Genomic DNA, 15,929 nt, shown 5'->3' with positions numbered 1-15,929 from the left:
TCACACTTTTCTGCTTTCTGAACTTGTTCTTCAACAGATTTCCTCACTTTCTCATTTGTAGAACAGGATAAACTTCACAGGAGAGGTGAGAATGGCAAAATGATCTCTTCTTTCTGTCTGCATCATAAGTATTTATAAAAATAGGTCATATCTTAGTCTCTGATTGAGTAAAATAAGATAACAAATGGATTGAAAGTCTAGTGTTTTCATACTGAAAAATTACTGCTTTATGAAAACTTCATCTGCACCAGACAGAGAGTGTAGGGAGTGATTACTCATTCTGCAATCTAATCTTCCCTTTTTCAGAATTTGCTCCAAATTTATACCTCAACCTTTCCTTTCTTTCTTCTCTAGCAAATATTTTCCCATTTCAGCAGGTCTTACAGTCTGCTGATATAAACATTTCAGCTTTAGAGTTTTTATGCCTGAGAATGACATTGTGACTGACACTTCATTTAGTTTTTAAGACTTCAGAGTCTTAATCTTAGAACAGCAGTTTCTTCTAGAGGGTTAACATCAATAGTTGATAGTGGCTCTTTCTCTCTAGTGCATTGAGAGGTACTGTAAAGGCAAATCTAAGATTAACAAGCAGAAAATCATGGTAGATTAGTGCTGTCTAACCTGAGAGAGGAATGGGCAATGATGGCATGGGTGCCCCATATTTTCTAACCTTTTTTTAGCCCAAAAGGAGGGTAATATGACATTTTCCAACACGATGGAGGAAACAGCCTATGGTAGGAACAAAAAAGGAAGGTAGTTTGGATTGAGAAGGACTTTTAATGCCTCTAAAATCTCATCTCTGCCTACGCCTTGGCTTCTAATTATGTGCTCTCATGGTTTTACCTCCTCAGGCCACTAACCTTTGAATGATTCTCTTGTTTTTATATAGAACCAATGATGGAATGGGTGATAGAAGATCTAATATAAGGTATAATACCGATCTGTCAAATGTGACATTTTAATCAAGCCAATTTGACACATTAAATAAACACAGATGCCTCTTCAGGGTTATGCATGTCTCTAGAATTTGTAGGGAAGGAGAAAGAATAAACAGAGATCAAGACCAGAGAGTGGACTTAACCCATGTGTTTGAACATCCTAGACTACTGATCCTGCTGAAGCTGGAGGTGGGTGGCATGGTTAAAGTGAAAGGGAGCCGGGCCAGTCAGAAGACCATGATAACTTCAACTTTCATGAAGAAGCTGACAGAGGATGGGTTTAAAGTTTTGGGCAAAACGAAGCTTGTACTTTGTTTTGCCATACCTCTCTCTGATTACTGATAATAAGTTTCAGGATATTTAAAATGAAGTTATGTATCAATCTTCTCAAATTCTTTGCTTATCCTTTAGTTGTTACTTTAACTTATCATGATAGTGATGTATATTTGACATGGGTTTTCCTGAAATCTGGCATGAGCCTTTTGATTTGGAGACCACCTGGTTCTCATCAGTCTATAGGTAGCAATATAGAGAACCTGAGTTCTTTAGCAGATTTCTGTTGAGTTTAAAGATGAAGGAAGTTTAAAGTTTAAGGATGGAGGAAGGTGAGATCGAGCTTTGCTTAAAGAAACCCCATGACTAAACCTAGGTTAGAGTCTCTGTTAGATGTTTTTGAATGGAAGTTCAATTTCAAAAATTGAACTGGGTCAGATTAACTTTAGAGGACCTCAAGGTTTCCGGGATACTTCAGAATCCCAGAAAACTATTTCTCTTCTGAAGACTAAAATCAGGATAATCCTGGAAGTCAACCAACCAACTAAGGGGAATCCTGACAATAGAAATTGACCCTAGGGGAGGGTATAGCTCAAGTGGTAGAGTACATGCTTAATATGTATGAGGTCCTGGGTTCAACACCCAGAACCTCCTCTAAAAATAAATAAACCTAATTACCTCCCCACCCCCAAATAAAATGAAAGAAAGAAACAAAGAAAGAAAGAAATCGACCCTAAAATAGCTTGTCACTCTCAAGGCTACCTCAGTCTCCTCCAGGGCTAACACAGAAGCAAGCCAAGCAGTAGTTAGATACCCAATTCAGTGTTTTGAGCAATAGATGAAGTATATGTTAGGTTAATGGACATGGGAAATCCTTTTGGTCATATTATGATGATTCCATTTTATATTCTTTGAATCGGGAAGACTACAGAAGGAAATTCCTCAACACAAATCACAGTGGCTACCACGATGGCAGTGATGCTTAAGAAATGTCATGATGCTTGAGAAATGTCATGGTGCTTGACACCCAGGCTTTTTGAACTGTGTGTCAAAGTATTTGTGTAAAGTACTGGTGTAAGGGTCCTTTCTGCAAAGATTTCTATTATCATTTTCACTTTCTTGAAAATAATTACTGCAGGGGGAAAAAGGCCAACTAGAAAGCAGGAGTTTAACCTCCTAAGTTTTTGTGCCCCATCTGAATTTGCTTTATAAAATCTCTCTGGAAAAACCAGGAATGTGAATTTAATGGCCTGAGTGGGTTCTTGCTTTGTAAGGCTACAAAGCAGTATGTTGAGAAGGCTTAGTGCTCGGAATCACCCAATGTACTTTATACATTTATTTAGAGAAGAAGAGTTCAGTTTTAATTATTTATGATAATAGCTCTCAGTACACTAGTAAATGTCCTTGGGTGCATATTTTGTAAAAGTAATGAAGTCTTTGTAATGCAAGCTTTCTCATCAGCTAACCTGCCCTCTCTTTGCAAAAGAACCAAAGCAGAAGAGTGTGTCTGTGTTTTTGTACAAGAGTGTGTATAAATTACCAGGCTTGAGGTTTAGCAAGATGCTATTGAACTTGATTGAGGATTTCCAAGAACTATCCCTGACTATACTCACTGCCCCCATTCCCCCAGTCACCCTCCCTTCCAATCATAACATTAGCAACTTGACCAAAGGAAATATCACCGTGAGGTGGGTGAGCAGCCAGTCGGAATATTCTTGTTGTTGTTGTCTTTCAGTATTTTTCTTATTGTTCTTCCTTTGTTGCTACAATCTTATGGTATTGCAATAAAACACATAGCAAGAAAGAATATAAATCTACTATATTTCCCTCTGGCCTAAGTTATAGATACTCTGATTTATAGATAAGTCTTATTACGTCAAGGATCTTTGTTTCTTCTTTGGCTTCTTTCTTCTTTGGCTTCTTTCTTCTGCTCCTCTCCCCCATTTGCAGTGCCTGGCATTAGCTCCCCCCCACAACCTCTGGGAAACTTCTACATACCAAAACCATTGGAGTGTCCAGAGAATAATCAACATGTGTGGAGCAAACCCGACACAGTTTGATTTAACATTTACAGCTTTGCTGTTTGCGGGTGCCCTAAAAGGTGCCAGTGTGTTGTCATTTGCAACTAGAATTCCTATTTCATGTGAGAGTTACATGAGATGATGCCTTTAAAGTACTTTTTAGGAAAGAATCAGCTAAACTTGAAAGCTGGTGGGTAAGATTCATACAGCTAGTGAACAAACCTGGTCATGTCTTAATTGCTGAATTTTGGAGATTTGGAGACTGAAGAAGTCTCTAGATAGAACCCTTAAATTGTTACTGTAAAAATGTTAATCCATTTAGGCTCACCATCAGTCCATAGGCTCAAAGACAGGGACTGATTATTAAGAAAGCTGTATGTAAGTGCCTCATACTCAAATGAGATTCCAAACAAATCATCATGATTTCAACAGGAAAACAGTTCTAGTAATAACAAAATTATCCATCTACCAAATAGACAAGACTTCTGTGTGAGGGAAAAAGACTGATCAATTTTGCTTTAAGTTCTGTCTCTAGAAAAAGAACCTCCTGGACACTGGATTTGAAATAAATGGGTCACCAATGAATTAGAGGCACTGGCAGAAACCAGCTAACCTGTCCATGGGCAAGTGGCTGACTCCCAAGAGGCAAATGTAGTGCATGATTGCCATGAGGCAATAATGCCAGAAAAGACATGAAGAGAATAGGACTGATCAGGCCACCTGCTACATGTGGATGGGCACAAAATGGGGAACAGTTTCTATAACTAATGGCAATGCCACCTACCCATCAAGGATGAAATGCCAGCTCATGGATGCAACAGAAGGGACAATGAAAAATGCTTCAGTTAACACTTCTATTCACAAATTTTTCTCTTTAAATGAAAGGAGACAGTTGTAGTTACCTACTGCCATGTAACAAACTACTCCAAAATTATTGGCTTAACTCACGCCATTAAAATAAATACTTACAATTTGTGTTTAAATCCTTTAGTTCATAATGAGATTCCTCCCTTCTCCCCCCAAAATACAGATGCCCAATCTTACTGATCACCTTTGGAGGATGCTGGGAATTATACATTGTATAATCCTGGAGGATTATACATTGGCTAATGTATAATCAGGCGAATACAGAGACAGAATTAAGAACTTATCCTGTCCTTTCCATAAGATCTGCATTTCAGTATAACTAAATGTTTGATGGGGAGATGTTCTTTTCTACAAAAACTTTCCAGCTAATAAACAAAGAGGCCAAAAAAAAAAAAAAAGATGGTCATTTGTAATCCCTAATCAACTACCGATTCTAAGCAATGACCATCAATGGCTGATGTCATGAGACAATCAGACATTATGTGTCTCCTGATAGACGTGTGCAGCACCATCTATGAAGTCATCTTGCCAGCAACACCACACACACATACAGCCTTGACTCTACTCAAGCCTTTAGATCTAACCACAATTTCGCAGGAAACATAAGAGACAGTGGAACATATTTTCTTAAAAAAACATTACAAAGATGCAATCAGCAAAAACTAGACTGTGGGAAACTCAGTAGGTAGAAAAAATTTTCTTCACTTAAAAAACAAATTACAAGGTAAAATAGAGTGAGGGAAGGAAGGGAAACTGAGGGATGGGGTAGAGAGATAAAATACTTTACAAACAATTGCAATGTATGGACCTTATTTAGATACCGACCCAAAGAAACTGTAAAAAAAAAAAGAAAAAGAAAATAATTATAAGATATGTGAAGACAATGGGGGAAATGTGAACACTAACTGGATATTTGATAATATTAAGGGATTATTTTTAATGTTTTTAGGTGTGATAATAGTATTGTAATTATATATATATATTTAGAAGAGTCTTTAGTTTTTAGAGATACATAGTGACATATGTGTAGGTAAAATGATGTACTGTCTAGGATTTCTTCAAAATAATCAGAGGTAGAACAAAATTGGCTATTTATTTATACCTGAAGAAGCTAGGCAATGTATACACAGGAAAATTTATACTGTTCACTCTATTTGCATGTGTTTGAGAAATCCCATTTAAAAAAAAATAATGGAAACCACTAAAAGAAATGAAACATCATAGCTTCCAAACCAGAATAGGGTAAGGGGAAGACAGAGAGGACTGGGATGGGGTAGGGGGGAAGCACAACATTAAACATTATCAATCTAATAGAGGCAGTAAAGAAGGAAGGGGGTAAAGTTGCCCAAATAGTCTCCCAGGAAATGAAGGCTCTTTATTAAAGCCTCACATGGCAATTCTTAGACTCCACAAATCTCGCCTCCATAGTAAAAGTGCATTTTGAGCTAGGACACCACGTTCTAATTCTGATCCTCCCTGCGGCAAGCCATGAAGCTCTCTGGGCTAAATTGTGCATAGATCCTCAGGCTATGTAAGAAGCTGACACCCTTTGGCCATTGGCAGCTTTGGGGCAGGTGGCTGGGCCTGGAGATTCGGTTTGCACCACAAAGAAAGCAAAGCCAACTGGGTCGCATGAGGAAGTAACCTGAGCCCTTAAACTCTAACCTGCTGAGCTGGCTTTCACCCTGCCCCCTGCTGCTGTGGCTGTGCAGGGAGAGCCTAGAGCTGTGTGATCCAATGGCCAGCCCCTAAGACGCAATTCCAAGGGCATCGTCTCTTACAGACTTTTGAAATATGAATTGGCAAGTTGCTAGTAAGAGTGATCTTCAACCTATTTGAATGAAAATAAATGTCAAAAGAGGGGTAATGGGGTTGGAGATGTGAATGCCACAAAGACTGCTGCATCTTAGTGACTCTTTTCAGAGGGCATGGGAATCTTGAAAAGGAAGAAAATCTTTCCTCACTCTCTCAAACACTGATGTGAATTTAAGCTCTTTTCTTCTTTTCAGGTTCATCCTTTCAGGTGCTTTTTATTTTCCCACATATTCTCTGATTTTTTTTCCTTTGACTTCTCCTTTCAGAGTAGAACTGTGCTTATTGCGTCTACTAAGCACTGTATTTATTCCCACATTTCTCCCTGGATATGCAGTTTCTTATGGCATTTCCCTTCTCCATTCCTGTTCCCATTACTTCTTTGTCAAAACTTGTTCTTTTAAAATAAAAAAATTCTCCTCATCTTTTTCCTCTGAATCTTTGTACCTTATTCTCTCTGAAACTATGGCTTATTCTGTCCTTGCTCTTGTCCCCTCTAGTGCATAAGACGTCCATCAAAGAATTAAGTAGCGAAAAGCTCTCAGAATAAGGTCAGGGTGTGTTGTGATGTGGAAAAGCTTCTGTAGTAACTGTGCTTTATTGGTTGAAGTTGTTGTCCTTTTCATCCTCCTGGGGCATTCACTAGATATGTCTGAATCTTTCTTCATTTTGCTCATAAGCACTCACAGGGCTCTGAAAGTCAGATTGGCTTTTCCCTAACTTGCTTCTCAACTTGATTATCACCTTAAGTGGCATCTAGTTGAGGATGAGAAGAAAGTATTCAGAAAACAAAATAGAATGAGAAAATAAATGACCTGTGTTACCTATCAAAACTGAGCTTGAGCTTTGATAAAGTCATGGCTAACTTTTTCTGTGGGAAATTGAGGTACACCAGCACAAACACTGAATAATATATTTTGATGATGAGTGTCTAGAGCTGTTCTAAAAAAGGAAAACTATTTGAAAGAAAGTTTAAAAAATTATATTAAAAAAGGAAAGTAAAAAAGAAAACAAAGTAGATCCACAAATTACTTGTTCGGATAGAAATAATAAACTTACTACATCAATGCTGTTCTAAGTACTTCATACATATTTACTCATAATCTTCTTAACAAACTTATGGGGTAGGTACCATTACTAGCCCAACTCTGCAGATAAGAAAACTGAGGCACAGAGAAGTTTAATCTCTTATTCATGGTTACACAGCTATTAAGTGGTAGCCCTGGGATTTGACCCCAAGCAGTCTGGCTACATTGTCCGTGTAATTAACTGCAGTAGCATTTTGGATTTTTAATAGAATTTATACTTGCTCTCATTAATAAAGCTTTAAATTAAGTTGACTTCTCCAATATTTTGGTAGAAAATGAGTTTCTGGATTTGGACAACCTAAAAAATTTGTGTGAACCTGATCCCATTCCAAATCTTTGTTTATATATATGATTCCAAGTAAGTTATAATAAAGAGTGCTTAAAAATAAGGCATAAAATTTTCAACTGTAGCAGTAAGGAACGTAACATAACTGTTAAATGATAGTTTTCAGAGAAAATATTTTATGTGAAAAATTCAAAGTAGAACCATAACATAGAACATAATTAAACATTTCAAAAAAGAGCAAGAAGAGAATCTGTTAAGGTTAAACTTTAAGAAATCAGAATGTATGTGCTGGGGAAAAATAAGGAATTTTAAAAAGCAATATGCAAAATTTAATTTAGAGGAATTTTAACATAGATGTATACAACTATGTATAATGGACATGCTATCAATGAATGTATCCCAGGTAATTGTCAAGATGATGTAAATTTACCAGTGCTGGTGGTAGCAAGGGTAAAACTCAGATACATAAACGAAGTTAGGGATTATCTATCACTCAGAAATAATAACCTGTAAAATGTAAGATTTTGACTATTGAGTCTTACCGTTAGCTCTTAACCTGCGAGGTACAGAAAGCTCTCTTCTGTTGTTTACAGTGAATTGTCTGCAACCTTTTAATGGTTGGCAATGAAGTTGCTGGGATAGCTGAGTGATTATCAGTTCTTATACTAGAGAGATCAATACTCCATCATTAAACTTAGTACATAGATTTCAGCTGGCTGGGAGAAGGAAGCAGCTGACCAAGTTGCTTTTCCAACATCCTCATGGCAGGTGGTATAAAATAGTTAACTGAGATTGTACTCACAGTTGAATATCTTTTAGTCTCTACTCTAAAGATTACTCCAGGACATCAAGGGTGACATAGACCTACCTCTTGGGTATTTGGTTGCTGGTTCTGCTCTTTTCACATTGGTGGGTGTTCTATGTGGCTCTTAGGTCTTGATGACAGACTTGGAACTTCTGCTATGGTGTCTTCCTTTCTTTTTTTCCTTTTTAATTAATATAGAGTTGAATTAGTGGCATTGTGATACAAAACTCTTTTGATGTATTATACAAGTGTGTATGCATGCATGCCTGCCATGCCATAAACATTCAGGAAATTTTATTATCTGACCCATGAACTTTTTAAGTTTAATTTTAAAATTTTTAAAAATAGATAATTTACATTATTCAATTTAAAAAATATATAAAAATATATACAGTAAGAAGTCTTTCTCCCCTCTGTTCTCATTCTAGCTAACCTATTTCCGTTCCTGCAAACAACCAATGCTATTTTTGTATTCTCCCAGAGATTCTATGTATATATAAGAAAAAATATATAGATGCACATTTTTTCCTTTTTCACACAAATCACAGTCATTTTATACACATTTTAGCTTACTTTTTTCAGGCAACAATAAATCTTGGTATCTTCTAACACTTTCTCTGCCCTGCTATCTCGCCTCTCTTTTCCCACGCTCTCATTTGTCCCCTAATATGCATTTACTCTGTGCTTTTGTATGCTAGAAACACATTAGTCCATTCTCTGCTTAGCTGACTTCTTCCTGTCCTAAAACCTGTCCTTTTATGCACTCAATGTTGTCTGTTTAAATGTAACCCCCCCAAATGATGTAATGATAAACTTATGTCTTTTTTGGGTATAGAATCTAGCAGAGGACCAAGAATAATTATGAGTGCAATGAAAATCTTTTCCTAACTTTGGCTTCTGGTTTCTTTGCCACCCACTTAGTATTTTGGCCAGTTATATCCACTTTTACTACTATTCAATTAAATTCTAGCTGATTAGTAGACAACGTGGATTGGCCAGATTTTGATAGAAGAGATACAGGATCATTTCTTTATTAAGTCAGTATGATAGGAAAATAGATATGAAATAATTATAAACCTGTCAATTCTTTCAAATTGTATCTATAAATTCAGTACAACCTTAATCAAAATATTAACATTTTAAAAAGAACTTGATAAACATATTTAAAGTTCATATAGAAAAGACATATAAATAGCTAACTTAATTTTTTAAAATAACCTTAAAGGGATATTAAGTTACACTAAAAAGCCACATATACTAAAAGTAATAAAAACAGGGTAGTATTGGCACAAGAATAAATCAATGAATGGAAAAGAATAGAATGGACAGAGATACATCAATGTATATGTGATAATTATTATTAATTCTGTGGTGCCACAAAACAATGAAAAGAAGATAATTCAGTAGATAGTTTGGGGAAAACTTACTCATTATATAAGAAAAATTATAAGTGGATACCTGCCAAAAACCACAAATGGATTAAAGACCTAAACATGAAAGTTAAAATTTTTAAACTAATAAAAGAAAGTGTAGAAAACTATTTGTAACCTAGGGGAAGGAAAGAGCTTGTTTTTCATTTTTCTGTATTGAAAAATTTCAAGTATGTCCAAAGTGGAGAAAATAGAACAATGAGCTTCCATATAGCCATCACCCAGATTTTAAAATTAATAAGATTTTGTCATGTTTGCTTCTTCTATCCCTTTTTTCATTAGTTTTTTTTCACTTTGTCAAAGTGTCTTAAAACAAATCCAAGATTTTATATCATTTTGTCTTATATAGTCCACAGTGTACTCTTAAAAATATGGACACATTTCTGTATGTGTCCATGATACTATCAATGCACCTATCAGAGATAATAATAATTAGGTAAGGACTTTTTTTAAGGGTTTATTTAAGCAAAAATTGATTCAAATCAGGCAGCATCCAATCTAGCAGATAGAAGGTATTACCAAGGAGTAGGTTCTTGTCTTGCACAGGAAAGAATTCAAGAGCGAGCCATAGTAAAGCGAAAGCAAGTTTATTTAGAGAGATACACATTCCATATACAGAATGCAGTCTGTCTCAGAAAGGAGAGTGGCCTGGTAAGGACTTTAAAACAGGATTTCAAAAAGTAAATAGTGATGTATTTGATTAGATCAAAATTAAGAATTTCTTTTTAAGGAAGAACACAATAAGGAGATGACAGAATGGAGAAGATATTTGTATTATCTAAAACTATGAAGAGATTAGTGTCTAGAAAATTCAAGGGACTCTTGCGGTTCAACAAGAAAATGCCAGCAAACTCAAAGGGAAAATGGGCAAAGGTTACAAACAGACAATTTATAAGTGAGCAAACTCAAAGGCCAAGGTACATGTGAAGAGCTGCTCAAAGTAACTAATAGTTAGATAAATTAAAATTAAAACAACAACACAATGGTACTTTATAATTATTAGCCTGGAAAATATTAGCTAGCTAATGCAATATGTTGGTGAGGCTATGTTGTGATTAGAATGTAGGCCAGGATAATTTGGAAGCACAATCTGGCTCTACTTAGTTAAATTAAGTATGTAGATATTCTAGGATCCAGCAGTTCTGCTTCTGAGTGGACACATCTCAAAGAAATTCTCACACAAATCCATTCAAGGATATGTACAAGGATGTTTGTTGGAGGATTTTTTTGTTTTGTTTTGTTTTGTTTTTGTGGTTATGGGCAGTTAGAGGCAATCTGGGAGAGGGAATAGAAGAAATACAGAGTACCAACGAGGGGTTAGAAGCAAGGTACAGATGCACACATAGCCACATTAAAAATATAGATGAGTAAAAAAAGAATAAAACATATAATATGATACCATTTGCTTAAGTTAAGAATACTTGAGCACGAAACAATATACATTTGCAAGAAAGAGTATGCACAACCAAATTAATACGCATTAAGTATATGAGAATAGTTTCCTGGGGTTGGGAGAGGGAAGGAAAAATGGGAAAGGAGATAGAAGAAATAAGTAGAATAATAAGAGTGAAAACCTGCGTACACCAGTGATGCTAATGTACTATGAGTGGAAGGCTACGATTAACTCTCTTTCTGTGCCCAGGCAGGGGCAGGAGTGGGAGGTGAACAGCACAGTTTATATCTTTGTTTTTTTTAATTAACCATTTTTTCAATTGAAGTTTAGTTAGTTTAAAATGTTGTGTTAGTTTCAGGTGTACAGCAAAGTGATTCAGTTATACATAGTTATGTGTTCTTTTTTAGATTCTTTTCCATTATAGGTTATTACAAGATAGTGAATATAGTTCCCTGTGCTGTACAGTAGGTCCTTGTTGTTTATCTATTTCATATATAGTAGTGTGTATATGTTAATCCCAAACTCCTAATTTATCCCTCCCCTCCCCCGACCCAGCTTTCCCCTGTGGTAACCATAAGTTTGTTTTCTATAGCTGTGAGGCTATTTCTGTTTTGTAAGTAAATTCATTTGTATCACTTTTTTAGATTTCCCATATAAGTGATATCATATGATATTTGTCTTTCTCTAACTTACTTCACCTAATATGATAATCTCTCGGTCCATCCATGTTGTTGCAAGTGGCATTATTTTATTCTTTTTAATGGCTGAGTAATATTCCTTTATATACATATATATATATATATATATATATATATATACACACACACACACACACACACACACATATATACATACATATGTGTATGTGTAAAAATACGTGTGTGTGTGTGTGTGTATACACCACATCTTTATCCATTCAACTGCTGATGAACATTTAAGTTGCTTCCATGTCTTGGCTATTGTAAATAGTGCTGCTATGAACACTGGGGTGCATCTTTTTGAATTAGAGTTTTGTCTGGATATATGCCCAGGAGTGGGACTGCTGGATCATATGATAAATCTATTTTTAGTTTTCTAAGGAACTTCCATATTGTTCTCCATAATGACTGCACAAATTTGCATCCCCACCAACAGTGGAGGAGGGTTCCCTTTTCTCCACACTCTCTCTAACATTTATTGTTTGTGGATTTTTTAATGATGGCCATTCTGACCAGTGTAAGGAGAGACCTCATTGTAGTTTTGACTTGCATTTCTCCAATAATTAGCGATATGGAGCATCTTTCTATGTGCCTGTTGGCCAACTGTACATCTTTGGAGAAATGTCTATTTAGGTCTCCTGCCCATTTTTTGATTGGGTTGTTTGCTTTTTTTGGTATTAAGCTATATGAGCTGTTTGTATATTTTGGAAATTAATCCGTCATTGATAGCATCATTTGCAAATATTTTCTCCCAGTCCATAGTTTGTCTTTTCATTTGTTTATGGTTTCCTTTGCTGTGCAAAAGACTTTAAGTTTAATTAGGTCCCATTTGTTTATTTTTTTTTTTATTTCCAATACTCTAGGAGACTGATCTGAAAAAATATATTGCTGTGATTTATGTCAAAGAGTGTTGCCTTGGGTGGTATGGTCATTTTAATAATATTGATTCTTTCAATTCAAGAACACGGTATATCTTTCCATCTGTGTCATCTTCAATTTCATCAGCATCTTCTAGTTTTCAGAGTACAAGTCTTTTGCCTCCTTAGGTAGGTTTATTCTTAGGTATTTTATTCTTTTTGATGTGATGGTAAATTAGATTTTTTCCTAAATTTATCTTTCTGATACTTCGTTGTTAGTGTATAGAAATGCAACAGATTTCTGTATGTTAATTTTGTATACAGCAACTTTGCCAAATTCATTGATGAACTCTAGCAGTTTTCTGGTAGTGTCTTTAGGATTTTCTACGTATAGTATCATATCATCTGCAAACAGTGACAGTTTTATTTCTTTTCATTTGCATTCCTTTTAGTTCTTTCTCTTCTCTGATTGCTGTGGCTAGGATTTCCAAAACTATGTTGAATAAAAGTGGACAGAGTGGGCATCCTTATCTTGCTCCTGATCTTAGAGGAAATGCTTTCAGCTTTTCTCTGTTGAGTATGATATTAACTGTAGGTTTGTCCTACATGGCCTTTATTATGTTGAGGTATGTTCCCTCTACAGTTTCTATCTTCAAATGAGCCTAAAATAATGGGTAACTTCATCACAGAATTTGAGAAGCTAGAACCAAATATCTGAATAAATATCTTTCCTACTGCCTGAATCTCAATATTAGAGATTGACTATTAAAGATTGTTTCTTAGACTGAAAAGGAATCATGAAGTGCTCAAAATCAAAACAAAATAAAGCACCATATTGATGAGGAATGTCAAAGGATCATAGGAGTCAACTAAAGAGCTCCCAGTAGCCAAAATCGGGACAGTTCAAGCAACTAAGTAATAAATTACTGTAGTATTGGATTATAACCAAAAATATAAATATCCACAAGTTTATACTAATATAAATTATTGAATAATAAATAGGGAAGAAGAGACAAACCTCTCGTTCTCATGTGCAGAATTCCAAATAATTTATGTAGATGTGAGCTTCCCAAGTGTGAGCTTCCCACAGTGACTTCCTCCCAAAGAGGTCAGTATGGGAAAGGGAGAAAGGAGAAAAGAGTAACTTTCCAGTGGAGAAGCCCGACAGACACCTCAGATTACGACAGATTACCTCAGCCAGGTAATCAAGGGCAACATCACAGATCATGTTGATAGTACTGTGGATATGATGTGATGAAAATGGCACTATACCCAGCGAACTTCTTTTCAACATCCCATAACCCCCAAAATAAGGATAAGAAAGACATCAAACAACTTTTAATAGAGGAACATTCTACAATATACCTGACTAGCTCTTCTCAAAACTGTTAAGGTCATCAAAAACAAAGAAAGTCTGAGAAACTGTTATAGCCAAAAAGCGCCTAAGGAGACATGACAACTAAAATATTATGTGGTTTCCTAGAACCGGAAAAGGACATTAGGTAAAAATTAAGGCTATCTAAATAAATACAGGCTTTAGATATTAATAATGTACCAATATTGGTTCATTAATTGTAACACGTACCATGCTAATGTAAGATGTCAATAATAGGGGAAACCTGGAGGTTGGGTGGGGATGTAATATGGAAACTCTGTACTACCTTCTCAATTCTTCCATGAATCTAAAACTATTCTTTAAAAAAAGGGTCATGAAGTTAGTGGTTAATGGAAAACCTAGTAAAAATTTCTTTTCTTCCCTTCCAGTTGGGAAAGTTTTTGTGTTGTTGTTGTTGTTGTTGTTTTGTTTGTTTTTGCTAAACACAGACAAGATCTATCTCCTCCCACTTTGGGGTTATGAGTGAGCTTGCCAAAGTTAAAGGCAGATGCCTTAGAACACTTGAGTAGATGATATAACTATATAATTGGTTGGAACTTGGACTCCCAAGTCAGCTGAGAAGTGGTCAGTAGAGCCACTGGTGGCCAGGAGCTTCTAAATGTTAGACCAGAGGACTTACTCTTTGCAATCCTTGAAGTCAACCACATGCAGTTTGAATGACAGTTTCAACCAGTCTGAAGTAGCTTAAGTGATTCTAGTCATGGGCTCTCTGAGCAATGTGTTCAGACAGGACTGTCTGTTGGGATTTTCATCTCCTGCTCCTAGAATGGTGCCTGGCACATAGTAGGTATTTCACAAATATTCACTTAATAAATGGTAATATGCTCTTAGAGTTCAGTACAGTACTTCAATATTTCACATATGGTTCTAATAAAGAGTTGTATAGCCTGACTGGCAAAATAATTATTGCCTGAAAAAACATTTATTAAATATCTTCTAATTCATGCACTTTATCTTTTATTATTTCATCTACTGTTAGCTTCAAATCTCTGAATAGCAGAACTGTGTCTTTTATTACAGGGAATGTTGGACCATATGTCATTTGAAAGATACCTTTCCCTAAGAATTTATTAATGTGCCAGCTTGAACTCAAAACTGGCATATCAGGAATGGTTAATGTTTTCCTCATAAGGAACCCTGACGCAGTTGAATGTTACAATTTTTATTAGCTACAGAACCTTGCCAACTCATTCATGCTAATCTGCAAGTCCTGTAATTATCACACAAAAAAGTACTCTAGCAAATTTACCCTGCTTCTCAATGCAGGCTTAACAGGAAAGAGTTATTTTGAAAGCTCAATGGATTATAAACGCTACTTTACAAAACATACTGCAACACACTTGTACTTTGTGATACAGCCTTAAATAGTTAAACAAATTCACTAGCATTACGTGGGTGTATTTCCAACCTTTATTTTTCCCTATTGACTTCATGACTTAAGACATATCCAACTGGATGCTGACAAAGGGCCTCCTGGAAGCCTGCAACCATGGTAGAGGGGAGTGGTGGGAGCCCCATGTTTGTAGAGGAGAGTGGATGTCATTGGAGATACGTGTGATATGAACAACCAGCTCCATAGGAATATCACTGAGAGAGTAATAATACTTGGTTATACTCAGGGGTTATGCAGTGAATCTGTGGCTTGAAAGTAACTAATAATTGCTTAGTATAACCTAAGACTCAGAAAGACACATGATCAAATAACTACAAAGAAGTAGAATAAAAATGCAGCCTTGAATGTTTTGATCACTGAAGCTGGGACAATAGGAATAACCTTGAAAGCTTATTTCTAAAATAAGTCCTTGCAGGAGTCAGTGAGCGGAGACCAAAAGCAGATTTTCAGAACTAACTTCAAAAAAGATTCTCTATATAATAAGGGTTAAATTGTTAAACTAAAATGATGGAGACATCCCAGGGATTCGAGGTCATGCCTAAACCACCACCATCAACTCGGACGTTTCTCCAGACCTAATATATCTGATCTTCTGCCTTCAGCTCCACTCGTGCCCCCGACTGGGCAGTGAAGTTCCCCATCAGTCGTTTGGACGGTACTACAGGACAGGCC

The 15,929-nt window shown here is 36.0% G+C and overlaps 1 long non-coding RNA gene across 1 annotated transcript in view; it reads left to right on the top strand.

Moving 5' to 3' along the window:
* LOC140685659 (uncharacterized) overlaps window positions 1-15,929 on the top strand; it is a 197,251-nt gene extending 181,322 nt beyond the window's left edge. Inside the window, exon 3 of the long non-coding RNA XR_012058920.1 lies at window positions 15,860-15,929. This is a non-coding gene — a long non-coding RNA (uncharacterized lncRNA). The remainder of the gene's footprint in view (window positions 1-15,859) is intronic.

The sequence above is a fragment of the Vicugna pacos genome, chromosome 2 (genome assembly GCF_048564905.1).
Source record: "Vicugna pacos chromosome 2, VicPac4, whole genome shotgun sequence".
Taxonomy (NCBI): domain Eukaryota; kingdom Metazoa; phylum Chordata; class Mammalia; order Artiodactyla; family Camelidae; genus Vicugna; species Vicugna pacos.
Note: the sequence above shows the minus strand (reverse complement) of the source record. Positions and strands in the feature narration are given on the sequence as shown.